Here is a 15,432-nt window from a genome sequence, read left to right as displayed (position 1 = left end):
GGTTTATCTGGGTGGCCTGTTAGGGGGCAGGGGATTTGAATATGTTATCCTGTGAAACTCAATAAAAGTCTGTTTAAAAAAAAAAAATGAAGCCTTAGCAACACTGCAGATGGGGAAATGGCAGACCACACCTAATGTCAGGGGAAAGAGATGGGACAGCAGCAATGTGTAAAATAGAGAAGCACACTGCAGGCCTTGGGAACAGGTGATAGGCAAATGTGTGGCATCCATTATGTACCAAGTTGTTGTTATTCATCACTGGTCATGTTCTTTTATTTGACATGTAAGTTGTTAAGTTTTATCACTGACTGTATTGATTTCAACTGTCAATACATTGTTCATACTCTGAATAAACAGAAAACATGTCTAATGCATTTGGTTGTCTCTGTTGATTAATTTGCACTTTATGGGCCAGATGTATGACCAACCAATTTGCGACTCGCAAATTGCATCACATTTGCGACTTGCAATTTGTGACTTGCAAATTGGGATGCACAAAAGTGTCTCAGACACAATGTGCGATTCCTAATGGGGTCGCAAATTGCATGACTCATTAATATTAATGAGGCAGGTGCAATTTGCGACCTCATTAGGAATGGCTAGCACTCACAGGAATGGAAGTCTGCTGAGGTCAGCAGACCACCATGTCTGTGACTGCTTTTTTAATAAAGCAATGTTTTTATAAAAATGCAGCCTGTTTTCCTATAGAAAAAAGCAATGCATTTAAAAAAGAAAAGTGAAAATTTTCAGTTTCATTTTTTTAAGGGCAGGGAATGGTCCCTGGGACCACTGACTGCTCTAAAAAAATATTTTCTCACAAAGCAGAAGGGGTCCCCTGGTAGCCTCTTCCCATTTGCGAGTGGTTTACCACCTACTCAAAGTGGGTGGTAAATTGCTAGTGTTTTGTGGCAAAAATGCGGACGCAAAACAATAGTACATGGCATGTTGACTCGCTATTAGGAAGGGACGCCCCTTCCTAATAGCCAGAGTCGCAAATGCTATTTTGTGAGTCAGTGACTTGCGCTAATAGCTTTTGTACATCCCATTACCCTTTTTTGTGGTCGCAAACGGGATGATCTCCCCTATGCGGTCTCACAAAAGGGTTGTACATCTGGCCCCATGTGTTTCACTCACCTCATACTTAATTTCTAGTCATTGCATCTGCTGAAAGGACTATGTCCTACAGAGGGATACTCATCATTTGCTTGATCTTTGCATGGCAGAGGTGGCAGTCCATTCACAGAAGTAGTGTTGTCCACGTGAATTGGATTGACCACCATATTATGGTCATTTTTTCCAGACTTGCCCCCAATCGCAGTGTACAATAAAACATGTCCATTACCTCAGTGTGTGTAAAAAGAGGTTATATGTGCCAGTCAATGATCCTGGCACATACACTAACATGCACTCCATAGGTCCCAAGGTATCCAAGGATGCTGTACATACATCAGTTTTTCGAAGTTTTGTCCCCATTACATATAGGCCTAGGGAGTAGGCCTAGGGAGTAGGTTGTCTCCATAGGGGGCAAGGGACACTTGAATCACTGTGTACCATCCACGCCTGACTCTCATTGGTATTCAGGTGTGGGATTTTTAAGATTGTGATATAATTGTTCCACTTTTCATTACTTTACACCTGTTTTTCTAATCCCTTCACTAAATAAGAAGCTACAAGTGCAGTAAGATGGGCAAGCTTTTGGTCGGTGCGAAGGATAAAGACGCACCTGGTGATGAGTATGGGGGCATTGTGTGTAAAAATAATATGGGCTTTAAAAGCACCTGCAGCAGAGTTCCTTGTGTGTCCAGCAGTTTTTAGGCAACAATAAAAATGTGAAGATAACTCTGGTGATTAATGTTCCTGCTGGAGAAAGATCTGAGTTTTGTTTAATGGCAGTTTTGACTCATAATAAGCACAGAGAGTTAATATCACTGCTGCAAAAAGCATGTACCATGCAGATCACAGAACTGTATTATATGTGGATAGCTCAGTGGGCTACTGCTTTAGTCTCAGAGATCCCTTTGTTATCTGCAGTTCACAAGTTACAATCCGAATATAGCACAGTGACCTATGAACTGTCATCAAAGAGCTGCATGCAAAGAAAATGATATAGGTTAGAATGTTATGCTTTTCCCCCAATCTTTCACCATCTTAATGCTGTTAAAAAAAGTGTGTTTGTGTAGAAATACATTCCTATTAGTAAAGCAAACCCCAACCACTGTGGTAGTTTTTAAAGCCTGAGTTTGTGCTTCTTCAGACCAAAAACTCCAGACCAATATACTGCCTACTGTATGGATGATATGTGAATCCTACACATTGTAATTTTCATTGTCTTATGTAACATTTCCTATAGATTGATATACACACATATGCTTCATTATCTCTGTATAAGGTGTTTATGTGTGAAGTGAAATGCTCTGACTCCCTACACTGGCATGAGGAGTGCTATAAAACAAATTAAATGTATGTACGGAAAGGGCTATGGAAAGACGAGAGCCCATGTTTGACTCCCTACACTGGCATGAGTAGTGCTATAAGACAAATTAAATGTATGTACGGAAAAGGCTATGGAAAGACGAGAGCCCATGTTTGACTCCCTACACTGGCATGACTAGTGCTATAAGACAAATTAAATGTATGTACGGAAGAGGCTATGGAAAGACGAGAGCCCATGTTGAAGGCTGTTAGTGAGGGAATCAGTGGAGAAGGGGATCATGAGGTGGGGGCACCTAAAATGATTGTCGTACTGGGAGCCACCAGTGCCAAAGGCGGCCCTAGCAGAAGGCTGCGTCTATTTGCAAATTGCAACTCATTCATATATAGGAACAGTGAATCTTCAGTTGCAATTTAGCAAATCGTTAGTTTGTCACTGTCCTTTGGTACTTAAAGAAATTCTTATTTTTAATGGTTTCATACATCATATATTTAATATTTTTGTTTGCAGAAGTAAGCAGGGGCGGGTTCCTTATAAAGGCCTAAAGGGCAGCGGCCCCACCCCCCATATTCACGCCTCACTCACATCTCATTTCTTAAAAAATTATAGCTTTTACATGTAAAGAAACTGTCTTACCGGTCATTTGTTTACATATTAAAGCTGCAATCTTACCTTGCACCAGAAGAGGGCTCCCCTGGGCTGTATTGCACATGTTGGCTGTTACAGCTCATCCTTTCACAGATGCAATACATATCTGACATGCTGCCCTAGCGTCAGGCAGTGTGGCCTGTCAGATATAGGTGAATTGGGGCCTGTCAGTCATATGTCTTTATGCCTTATCAGAAGCCATGATAAAGAAAAAAGGACAGCCTTCCATCCTATTTGAACTTCTGATTGGGCATAAGAGTGACTCGTTCTGGTGCCTTGTTTGTTCGATGTGACTGTTGGGAATCGGTGTGCAAAGGAAACTGCGCCGAGGGCTACCCCAGGTAACTTTCCATGTGTGTATGAGTGAGTGCATGCTTATGTTGTTTGTGTGCCTGTTTGAAAGCGTGCGTGTGTATGTGAGTGTGAGTGTTTGTTTGTGTCCTGACAATCGTTTTATGAAAACTGTTGTTGAAAGTGTATTCCAGTAAAATTACTATTCGTTTGATAACCCTACCACTTTATAAATTGACCTACCGCCACTGGTAGCAAGTCAGCTTGCAACTGGTTTGCGGCATGTAAAATGTTTGTACTCAGGCCCTACATATACATTTCTACAGCAGTTCTGCTTTGTTGGTATATGTTTTTCAATGTTTTTGTCTGTGCTTTTCATTTTAAATTCTTATTTTGAATTTAATTTCGTTGCTATTGACCCTCTTGTGTGGTCATTTTCTTCTGGAAGCTCTGGCTATGGGTAAAGAGTTATTCCATTTACCCTTCATCTCCCATTCGTTGACAATGGTAGTTTTATTGTTTGCTAACATTGGTTTCAATGTGATTCCATTCCCTTTACAGCCATTGGTCTTTGTGTGTGTCTGACTTACATCACGGTTGGTTGCATTTACATTTGAGCATACTTGGCTAGTACTCCTGCTTGAGTAGTACTGCAATTCCCTTGTGTGAATTGGCCTTGCTGCTGCCTGACTTACTCTTTTCCAGGTGTGTCAGCGGATTTGCATTGTCCTTCCTCTCACTTTCCTTTGTCTTCCATTGTCGCACCTACTTTGGAAGAAATAATCCCCATTTATGATCCATTTCCGTGTATACGTCCACATTTGCCTTATGGGAATAGGCTTTGCGGTGTGCGCAGTTCCGCTCATGTGGTGGACAAATACACAACGTAAGTTGGATACTTCTTCATGCACCTTTCTGAATGGGGTTTTGTGGAGTGCAATAATTTCTGATTTGTTGCAGATGTACACTATGTGTATACTCTACATAGTTGCAAACGTATTTCTGAAGCAGGATCCACTAGTATTGTGATCTTCTGCAGTGATTCATTTGTAAAAATAATAAGTGCCAGGGCCCTCATCAGGAGGCAACTGCAGCTTGTGACACTTATTGCCGCTGCCAGCACTGCCAATGACAGTACCAAACCAGCTACTAACCATCACACTCCTACAAGTGTGACAATTCAGATTATTCCAGGCCCCCAATGCAATAAGAACAGTTTGGGCGGCAGATATTAGTCATTTTAACCATATTTTGAATGAATAAACAACAGTTGCTGGTCTCATCTCTAAGTTAGATATACAGCGCCACCATGTGGCAGACTATCATAAGTCCTGGTGCTGACAATTAAGTGCTGGTGCCAAGCATCGGAAACTACTAGCTCAAATTAGGCACTGTGTGCAGTGCACATGTGGAATGCTTAGATGCCCAGATGAATCGGAGCTACTGAAGTACATATTCAGTTTTTGTATACCATCCAGAATACCAACATGGACACTGAAAGACGGAGGGCAGGAGGTGCAACTTCACCTCTAGAAATAAGTCTGAAGTGTTCAGTAGGAGAATGAGCAATAATTGATTTTGTTTTTACCTTGCTGCATTTGCTTTTCTTTCAAACACAGAGGTGAAATGCCAGGTAATGTCTTTTGACAAATTGATTTTTTAAACCTGGTTATCAGTGATTACTTTTCATTTTCCTGACTGAAATGTGAGGGTTTTGTGAAGCAAAGGAAATGAAAAGCCCAGCAGGGGTACAGAGAGTTTGAAAGGGCAGGTTCTAGGATACAAAATGTGATAAATGTTTCTCTATCAGGCTACCAAATTGTGGGCCAGATGTACAACCCCAAATTGCGGTCACAAATGGGCAATCGGCCCGATTGCGACCGCAGTTTAGGGCATGGCCAAGCACAAACCTCAATTTGCGACTCTATAAATTTTACCGATTCGCAAAATGAGGTTTGCGACTCGCTATTAGGAAGGGGCGTGCCAAGGGCATCCCTTCCTAATAGCGACTCGCATTTGCATGTATGAATGTTGTGCTACAGCAATTGTGGTCGCAAAACACTCGCAATTTACCACCTACTTCATCTTTTTCACAATCGTCTCTGAAGGTTGGATCACCAACCTTTGATTTCACACAAGTAATCACATAAAAAGTGTTCAATAATGTACAAAATACCTCCTGCATCAGAGGTCCCTCTTGAAGGACGCAGTATCTTGATAATGCCAAAGCAATCTGGTTGATATGCATTGGATTGGTGCCACTAACTGATGTTCGTGTCCCGTATGCAGGTTTCCACTCACAACATAGAGCCAGGAATCGGGTTACCGTGCTGGGAGAGAAGACGCGCCGCAGAACTAGAGCACTCGTTACAATACATACCCCCTCCTAGTTCGAAGAACTTAAATAGCACCTGATGCCACAGTGGAAATGCAGACTGATGAGAACAAGGCCACAGTAATCCCAAGTGGAAATGGGGATGACATACTTCTATACTGGTATCATCAGCAGCAACACCACTACCTGCCCAAGTTACTAAAGTCACCTCCATTATAGCAGCGTCACCTGCGTTCTCATCTACTCAATCAAGCTAGATAGACTTCAGTCCTGTGAACCCGCCAACAAAGGTCTTCAGCTAGAAGATCCAAGAAAACCATCAAGGAATAGTTAATAGTGACTTCTGATGCTAAAGGTGGACTACCAAGTACCTCTGAATTCAGGTGACTTGAACTCTCTATGCTGAGAGTCCAGCAGAGACATATGAGAGCTATGTGTAGAAATCTAATCATGATCGGTTTGACTCATTCAGTCAGTGAAATGTCAGAGACGGGAACACGGACATTCAATGAAATGTCTGAGGCTGTAATTGCTGTATGAGTGGCTGCACATGACTCCAAAATGCACAGATGTCATCAACACTATGTTGAAACCCATCTTTAAATCTTTGGGCAACCAGTAGAGAGATGAGCAAGTGCCACAGCTAATCTGTTTTTATACATCAATATACAATCTAAGAGGGTCTATTGTGCTGGAGATGTTTCTGAGATGTTTCCTAGGCACTGCTTCAGGTAAACTCTTCATTGGAAGAACTCCAGAGGTCTACGAAAGAAATGATGGTGGCTATTCCAGCTGAGTAGAGTGAAGGGGCATGAAGCCTAAGCAACACTGGGGGGAGATTTGACAGGGAGAGGGGGGGGGGGGGTCTTTTGATTGTGTTACTTTATGGTAATGGACCACTCTTGTGGACGGTCTGCATTCTTGTACGGACGCCTTGTGAGAAGAGAGATATGCCGTTGAGCTCCGATTGGCGGGCTGACCGATTCACTACATCCTGGTTTATCTGGGTGGCCTGTTAGGGGGCAGGGGATTTGAATATGTTATCCTGTGAAACTCAATAAAAGTCTGTTTAAAAAAAAAAAAATGAAGCCTTAGCAACACTGCAGATGGGGAAATGGCAGACCACACCTAATGTCAGGGGAAAGAGATGGGACAGCAGCAATGTGTAAAATAGAGAAGCACACTGCAGGCCTTGGGAACAGGTGATAGGCAAATGTGTGGCATCCATTATGTACCAAGTTGTTGTTATTCATCACTGGTCATGTTCTTTTATTTGACATGTAAGTTGTTAAGTTTTATCACTGACTGTATTGATTTCAACTGTCAATACATTGTTCATACTCTGAATAAACAGAAAACATGTCTAATGCATTTGGTTGTCTCTGTTGATTAATTTGCACTTTATGGGCCAGATGTATGACCAACCAATTTGCGACTCGCAAATTGCATCGCATTTGCGACTTGCAATTTGTGACTTGCAAATTGGGATGCACAAAAGTGTCTCAGACACAATGTGCGATTCCTAATGGGGTCGCAAATTGCATGACTCATTAATATTAATGAGGCAGGTGCAATTTGCGACCTCATTAGGAATGGCTAGCACTCACAGGAATGGAAGTCTGCTGAGGTCAGCAGACCACCATGTCTGTGACTGCTTTTTTAATAAAGCAATGTTTTTATAAAAATGCAGCCTGTTTTCCATATAGAAAAAAGCAATGCATTTAAAAAAGAAAAGTGAAAATTTTCAGTTTCATTTTTTTAAGGGCAGGGAATGGTCCCTGGGACCACTGACTGCTCTAAAAAAATATTTTCTCACAAAGCAGAAGGGGTCCCCTGGTAGCCTCTTCCCATTTGCGAGTGGTTTACCACCTACTCAAAGTGGGTGGTAAATTGCTAGTGTTTTGTGGCAAAAATGCGGACGCAAAACAATAGTACATGGCATGTTGACTCGCTATTAGGAAGGGACGCCCCTTCCTAATAGCCAGAGTCGCAAATGCTATTTTGTGAGTCAGTGACTTGCGCTAATAGCTTTTGTACATCCCATTACCCTTTTTTGTGGTCGCAAACGGGATGATCTCCCCTATGCGGTCTCACAAAAGGGTTGTACATCTGGCCCCATGTGTTTCACTCACCTCATACTTAATTTCTAGTCATTGCATCTGCTGAAAGGACTATGTCCTACAGAGGGATACTCATCATTTGCTTGATCTTTGCATGGTAGAGGTGGCAGTCCATTCACAGAAGTAGTGTTGTCCACGTGAATTGGATTGACCACCATATTATGGTCATTTTTTCCAGACTTGCCCCCAATCGCAGTGTACAATAAAACATGTCCATTACCTCAGTGTGTGTAAAAAGAGGTTATATGTGCCAGTCAATGATCCTGGCACATACACTAACATGCACTCCATAGGTCCCAAGGTATCCAAGGATGCTGTACATACATCAGTTTTTCGAAGTTTTGTCCCCATTACATATAGGCCTAGGGAGTAGGCCTAGGGAGTAGGTTGTCTCCATAGGGGGCAAGGGACACTTGAATCACTGTGTACCATCCACGCCTGACTCTCATTGGTATTCAGGTGTGGGATTTTTAAGATTGTGATATAATTGTTCCACTTTTCATTACTTTACACCTGTTTTTCTAATCCCTTCACTAAATAAGAAGCTACAAGTGCAGTAAGATGGGCAAGCTTTTGGTCGGTGCGAAGGATAAAGACGCACCTGGTGATGAGTATGGGGGCATTGTGTGTAAAAATAATATGGGCTTTAAAAGCACCTGAAGCAGAGTTCCTTGTGTGTCCAGCAGTTTTTAGGCAACAATAAAAATGTGAAGATAACTCTGGTGATTAATGTTCCTGCTGGAGAAAGATCTGAGTTTTGTTTAATGGCAGTTTTGACTCATAATAAGCACAGAGAGTTAATATCACTGCTGCAAAAAGCATGTACCATGCAGATCACAGAACTGTATTATATGTGGATAGCTCAGTGGGCTACTGCTTTAGTCTCAGAGATCCCTTTGTTATCTGCAGTTCACAAGTTACAATCCGAATATAGCACAGTGACCTATGAACTGTCATCAAAGAGCTGCATGCAAAGAAAATGATATAGGTTAGAATGTTATGCTTTTCCCCCAATCTTTCACCATCTTAATGCTGTTAAAAAAAGTGTGTTTGTGTAGAAATACATTCCTATTAGTAAAGCAAACCCCAACCACTGTGGTAGTTTTTAAAGCCTGAGTTTGTGCTTCTTCAGACCAAAAACTCCAGACCAATATACTGCCTACTGTATGGATGATATGTGAATCCTACACATTGTAATTTTCATTGTCTTATGTAACATTTCCTATAGATTGATATACACACATATGCTTCATTATCTCTGTATAAGGTGTTTATGTGTGAAGTGAAATGCTCTGACTCCCTACACTGGCATGAGGAGTGCTATAAAACAAATTAAATGTATGTACGGAAAGGGCTATGGAAAGACGAGAGCCCATGTTTGACTCCCTACACTGGCATGAGTAGTGCTATAAGACAAATTAAATGTATGTACGGAAAAGGCTATGGAAAGACGAGAGCCCATGTTTGACTCCCTACACTGGCATGACTAGTGCTATAAGACAAATTAAATGTATGTACGGAAGAGGCTATGGAAAGACGAGAGCCCATGTTGAAGGCTGTTAGTGAGGGAATCAGTGGAGAAGGGGATCATGAGGTGGGGGCACCTAAAATGATTGTCGTACTGGGAGCCACCAGTGCCAAAGGCGGCCCTAGCAGAAGGCTGCGTCTATTTGCAAATTGCAACTCATTCATATATAGGAACAGTGAATCTTCAGTTGCAATTTAGCAAATCGTTAGTTTGTCACTGTCCTTTGGTACTTAAAGAAATTCTTATTTTTAATGGTTTCATACATCATATATTTAATATTTTTGTTTGCAGAAGTAAGCAGGGGCGGGTTCCTTATAAAGGCCTAAAGGGCAGCGGCCCCACCCCCCATATTCACGCCTCACTCACATCTCATTTCTTAAAAAATTATAGCTTTTACATGTAAAGAAACTGTCTTACCGGTCATTTGTTTACATATTAAAGCTGCAATCTTACCTTGCACCAGAAGAGGGCTCCCCTGGGCTGTATTGCACATGTTGGCTGTTACAGCTCATCCTTTCACAGATGCAATACATATCTGACATGCTGCCCTAGCGTCAGGCAGTGTGGCCTGTCAGATATAGGTGAATTGGGGCCTGTCAGTCATATGTCTTTATGCCTTATCAGAAGCCATGATAAAGAAAAAAGGACAGCCTTCCATCCTATTTGAACTTCTGATTGGGCATAAGAGTGACTCGTTCTGGTGCCTTGTTTGTTCGATGTGACTGTTGGGAATCGGTGTGCAAAGGAAACTGCGCCGAGGGCTACCCCAGGTAACTTTCCATGTGTGTATGAGTGAGTGCATGCTTATGTTGTTTGTGTGCCTGTTTGAAAGCGTGCGTGTGTATGTGAGTGTGAGTGTTTGTTTGTGTCCTGACAATCGTTTTATGAAAACTGTTGTTGAAAGTGTATTCCAGTAAAATTACTATTCGTTTGATAACCCTACCACTTTATAAATTGACCTACCGCCACTGGTAGCAAGTCAGCTTGCAACTGGTTTGCGGCATGTAAAATGTTTGTACTCAGGCCCTACATATACATTTCTACAGCAGTTCTGCTTTGTTGGTATATGTTTTTCAATGTTTTTGTCTGTGCTTTTCATTTTAAATTCTTATTTTGAATTTAATTTCGTTGCTATTGACCCTCTTGTGTGGTCATTTTCTTCTGGAAGCTCTGGCTATGGGTAAAGAGTTATTCCATTTACCCTTCATCTCCCATTCGTTGACAATGGTAGTTTTATTGTTTGCTAACATTGGTTTCAATGTGATTCCATTCCCTTTACAGCCATTGGTCTTTGTGTGTGTCTGACTTACATCACGGTTGGTTGCATTTACATTTGAGCATACTTGGCTAGTACTCCTGCTTGAGTAGTACTGCAATTCCCTTGTGTTAATTGGCCTTGCTGCTGCCTGACTTACTCTTTTCCAGGTGTGTCAGCGGATTTGCATTGTCCTTCCTCTCACTTTCCTTTGTCTTCCATTGTCGCACCTACTTTGGAAGAAATAATCCCCATTTATGATCCATTTCCGTGTATACGTCCACATTTGCCTTATGGGAATAGGCTTTGCGGTGTGCGCAGTTCCGCTCATGTGGTGGACAAATACACAACGTAAGTTGGATACTTCTTCATGCACCTTTCTGAATGGGGTTTTGTGGAGTGCAATAATTTCTGATTTGTTGCAGATGTACACTATGTGTATACTCTACATAGTTGCAAACGTATTTCTGAAGCAGGATCCACTAGTATTGTGATCTTCTGCAGTGATTCATTTGTAAAAATAATAAGTGCCAGGGCCCTCATCAGGAGGCAACTGCAGCTTGTGACACTTATTGCCGCTGCCAGCACTGCCAATGACAGTACCAAACCAGCTACTAACCATCACACTCCTACAAGTGTGACAATTCAGATTATTCCAGGCCCCCAATGCAATAAGAACAGTTTGGGCGGCAGATATTAGTCATTTTAACCATATTTTGAATGAATAAACAACAGTTGCTGGTCTCATCTCTAAGTTAGATATACAGCGCCACCATGTGGCAGACTATCATAAGTCCTGGTGCTGACAATTAAGTGCTGGTGCCAAGCATCGGAAACTACTAGCTCAAATTAGGCACTGTGTGCAGTGCACATGTGGAATGCTTAGATGCCCAGATGAATCGGAGCTACTGAAGTACATATTCAGTTTTTGTATACCATCCAGAATACCAACATGGACACTGAAAGACGGAGGGCAGGAGGTGCAACTTCACCTCTAGAAATAAGTCTGAAGTGTTCAGTAGGAGAATGAGCAATAATTGATTTTGTTTTTACCTTGCTGCATTTGCTTTTCTTTCAAACACAGAGGTGAAATGCCAGGTAATGTCTTTTGACAAATTGATTTTTTAAACCTGGTTATCAGTGATTACTTTTCATTTTCCTGACTGAAATGTGAGGGTTTTGTGAAGCAAAGGAAATGAAAAGCCCAGCAGGGGTACAGAGAGTGTGAAAGGGCAGGTTCTAGGATACAAAATGTGATAAATGTTTCTCTATCAGGCTACCAAATTGTGGGCCAGATGTACAACCCCAAATTGCGGTCACAAAAGGGCAATCGGCCCGATTGCGACCGCAGTTTAGGGCATGGCCAAGCACAAACCTCAATTTGCGACTCTATAAATTTTACCGATTCGCAAAATGAGGTTTGCGACTCGCTATTAGGAAGGGGCGTGCCAAGGGCATCCCTTCCTAATAGCGACTCGCATTTGCATGTATGAATGTTGTGCTACAGCAATTGTGGTCGCAAAACACTCGCAATTTACCACCTACTTCATCTTTTTCACAATCGTCTCTGAAGGTTGGATCACCAACCTTTGATTTCACACAAGTAATCACATAAAAAGTGTTCAATAATGTACAAAATACCTCCTGCATCAGAGGTCCCTCTTGAAGGACGCAGTATCTTGATAATGCCAAAGCAATCTGGTTGATATGCATTGGATTGGTGCCACTAACTGATGTTCGTGTCCCGTATGCAGGTTTCCACTCACAACATAGAGCCAGGAATCGGGTTACCGTGCTGGGAGAGAAGACGCGCCGCAGAACTAGAGCACTCGTTACAATACATACCCCCTCCTAGTTCGAAGAACTTAAATAGCACCTGATGCCACAGTGGAAATGCAGACTGATGAGAACAAGGCCACAGTAATCCCAAGTGGAAATGGGGATGACATACTTCTATACTGGTATCATCAGCAGCAACACCACTACCTGCCCAAGTTACTAAAGTCACCTCCATTATAGCAGCGTCACCTGCGTTCTCATCTACTCAATCAAGCTAGATAGACTTCAGTCCTGTGAACCCGCCAACAAAGGTCTTCAGCTAGAAGATCCAAGAAAACCATCAAGGAATAGTTAATAGTGACTTCTGATGCTAAAGGTGGACTACCAAGTACCTCTGAATTCAGGTGACTTGAACTCTCTATGCTGAGAGTCCAGCAGAGACATATGAGAGCTATGTGTAGAAATCTAATCATGATCGGTTTGACTCATTCAGTCAGTGAAATGTCAGAGACGGGAACACGGACATTCAATGAAATGTCTGAGGCTGTAATTGCTGTATGAGTGGCTGCACATGACTCCAAAATGCACAGATGTCATCAACACTATGTTGAAACCCATCTTTAAATCTTTGGGCAACCAGTAGAGAGATGAGCAAGTGCCACAGCTAATCTGTTTTTATACATCAATATACAATCTAAGAGGGTCTATTGTGCTGGAGATGTTTCTGAGATGTTTCCTAGGCACTGCTTCAGGTAAACTCTTCATTGGAAGAACTCCAGAGGTCTACGAAAGAAATGATGGTGGCTATTCCAGCTGAGTAGAGTGAAGGGGCATGAAGCCTAAGCAACACTGGGGGGAGATTTGACAGGGAGAGGGGGGGGGGGGGGTCTTTTGATTGTGTTACTTTATGGTAATGGACCACTCTTGTGGACGGTCTGCATTCTTGTACGGACGCCTTGTGAGAAGAGAGATATGCCGTTGAGCTCCGATTGGCGGGCTGACCGATTCACTACATCCTGGTTTATCTGGGTGGCCTGTTAGGGGGCAGGGGATTTGAATATGTTATCCTGTGAAACTCAATAAAAGTCTGTTTAAAAAAAAAAAAATGAAGCCTTAGCAACACTGCAGATGGGGAAATGGCAGACCACACCTAATGTCAGGGGAAAGAGATGGGACAGCAGCAATGTGTAAAATAGAGAAGCACACTGCAGGCCTTGGGAACAGGTGATAGGCAAATGTGTGGCATCCATTATGTACCAAGTTGTTGTTATTCATCACTGGTCATGTTCTTTTATTTGACATGTAAGTTGTTAAGTTTTATCACTGACTGTATTGATTTCAACTGTCAATACATTGTTCATACTCTGAATAAACAGAAAACATGTCTAATGCATTTGGTTGTCTCTGTTGATTAATTTGCACTTTATGGGCCAGATGTATGACCAACCAATTTGCGACTCGCAAATTGCATCGCATTTGCGACTTGCAATTTGTGACTTGCAAATTGGGATGCACAAAAGTGTCTCAGACACAATGTGCGATTCCTAATGGGGTCGCAAATTGCATGACTCATTAATATTAATGAGGCAGGTGCAATTTGCGACCTCATTAGGAATGGCTAGCACTCACAGGAATGGAAGTCTGCTGAGGTCAGCAGACCACCATGTCTGTGACTGCTTTTTTAATAAAGCAATGTTTTTATAAAAATGCAGCCTGTTTTCCATATAGAAAAAAGCAATGCATTTAAAAAAGAAAAGTGAAAATTTTCAGTTTCATTTTTTTAAGGGCAGGGAATGGTCCCTGGGACCACTGACTGCTCTAAAAAAATATTTTCTCACAAAGCAGAAGGGGTCCCCTGGTAGCCTCTTCCCATTTGCGAGTGGTTTACCACCTACTCAAAGTGGGTGGTAAATTGCTAGTGTTTTGTGGCAAAAATGCGGACGCAAAACAATAGTACATGGCATGTTGACTCGCTATTAGGAAGGGACGCCCCTTCCTAATAGCCAGAGTCGCAAATGCTATTTTGTGAGTCAGTGACTTGCGCTAATAGCTTTTGTACATCCCATTACCCTTTTTTGTGGTCGCAAACGGGATGATCTCCCCTATGCGGTCTCACAAAAGGGTTGTACATCTGGCCCCATGTGTTTCACTCACCTCATACTTAATTTCTAGTCATTGCATCTGCTGAAAGGACTATGTCCTACAGAGGGATACTCATCATTTGCTTGATCTTTGCATGGCAGAGGTGGCAGTCCATTCACAGAAGTAGTGTTGTCCACGTGAATTGGATTGACCACCATATTATGGTCATTTTTTCCAGACTTGCCCCCAATCGCAGTGTACAATAAAACATGTCCATTACCTCAGTGTGTGTAAAAAGAGGTTATATGTGCCAGTCAATGATCCTGGCACATACACTAACATGCACTCCATAGGTCCCAAGGTATCCAAGGATGCTGTACATACATCAGTTTTTCGAAGTTTTGTCCCCATTACATATAGGCCTAGGGAGTAGGCCTAGGGAGTAGGTTGTCTCCATAGGGGGCAAGGGACACTTGAATCACTGTGTACCATCCACGCCTGACTCTCATTGGTATTCAGGTGTGGGATTTTTAAGATTGTGATATAATTGTTCCACTTTTCATTACTTTACACCTGTTTTTCTAATCCCTTCACTAAATAAGAAGCTACAAGTGCAGTAAGATGGGCAAGCTTTTGGTCGGTGCGAAGGATAAAGACGCACCTGGTGATGAGTATGGGGGCATTGTGTGTAAAAATAATATGGGCTTTAAAAGCACCTGAAGCAGAGTTCCTTGTGTGTCCAGCAGTTTTTAGGCAACAATAAAAATGTGAAGATAACTCTGGTGATTAATGTTCCTGCTGGAGAAAGATCTGAGTTTTGTTTAATGGCAGTTTTGACTCATAATAAGCACAGAGAGTTAATATCACTGCTGCAAAAAGCATGTACCATGCAGATCACAGAACTGTATTATATGTGGATAGCTCAGTGGGCTACTGCTTTAGTCTCAGAGATCCCTTTGTTAT

The sequence above is a fragment of the Triturus cristatus genome, chromosome 2_2, assembly GCF_964204655.1.
Source record: "Triturus cristatus chromosome 2_2, aTriCri1.1, whole genome shotgun sequence".
Taxonomy (NCBI): Eukaryota; Metazoa; Chordata; class Amphibia; order Caudata; family Salamandridae; genus Triturus; species Triturus cristatus.
This window is presented reverse-complemented; position numbering follows the sequence as displayed.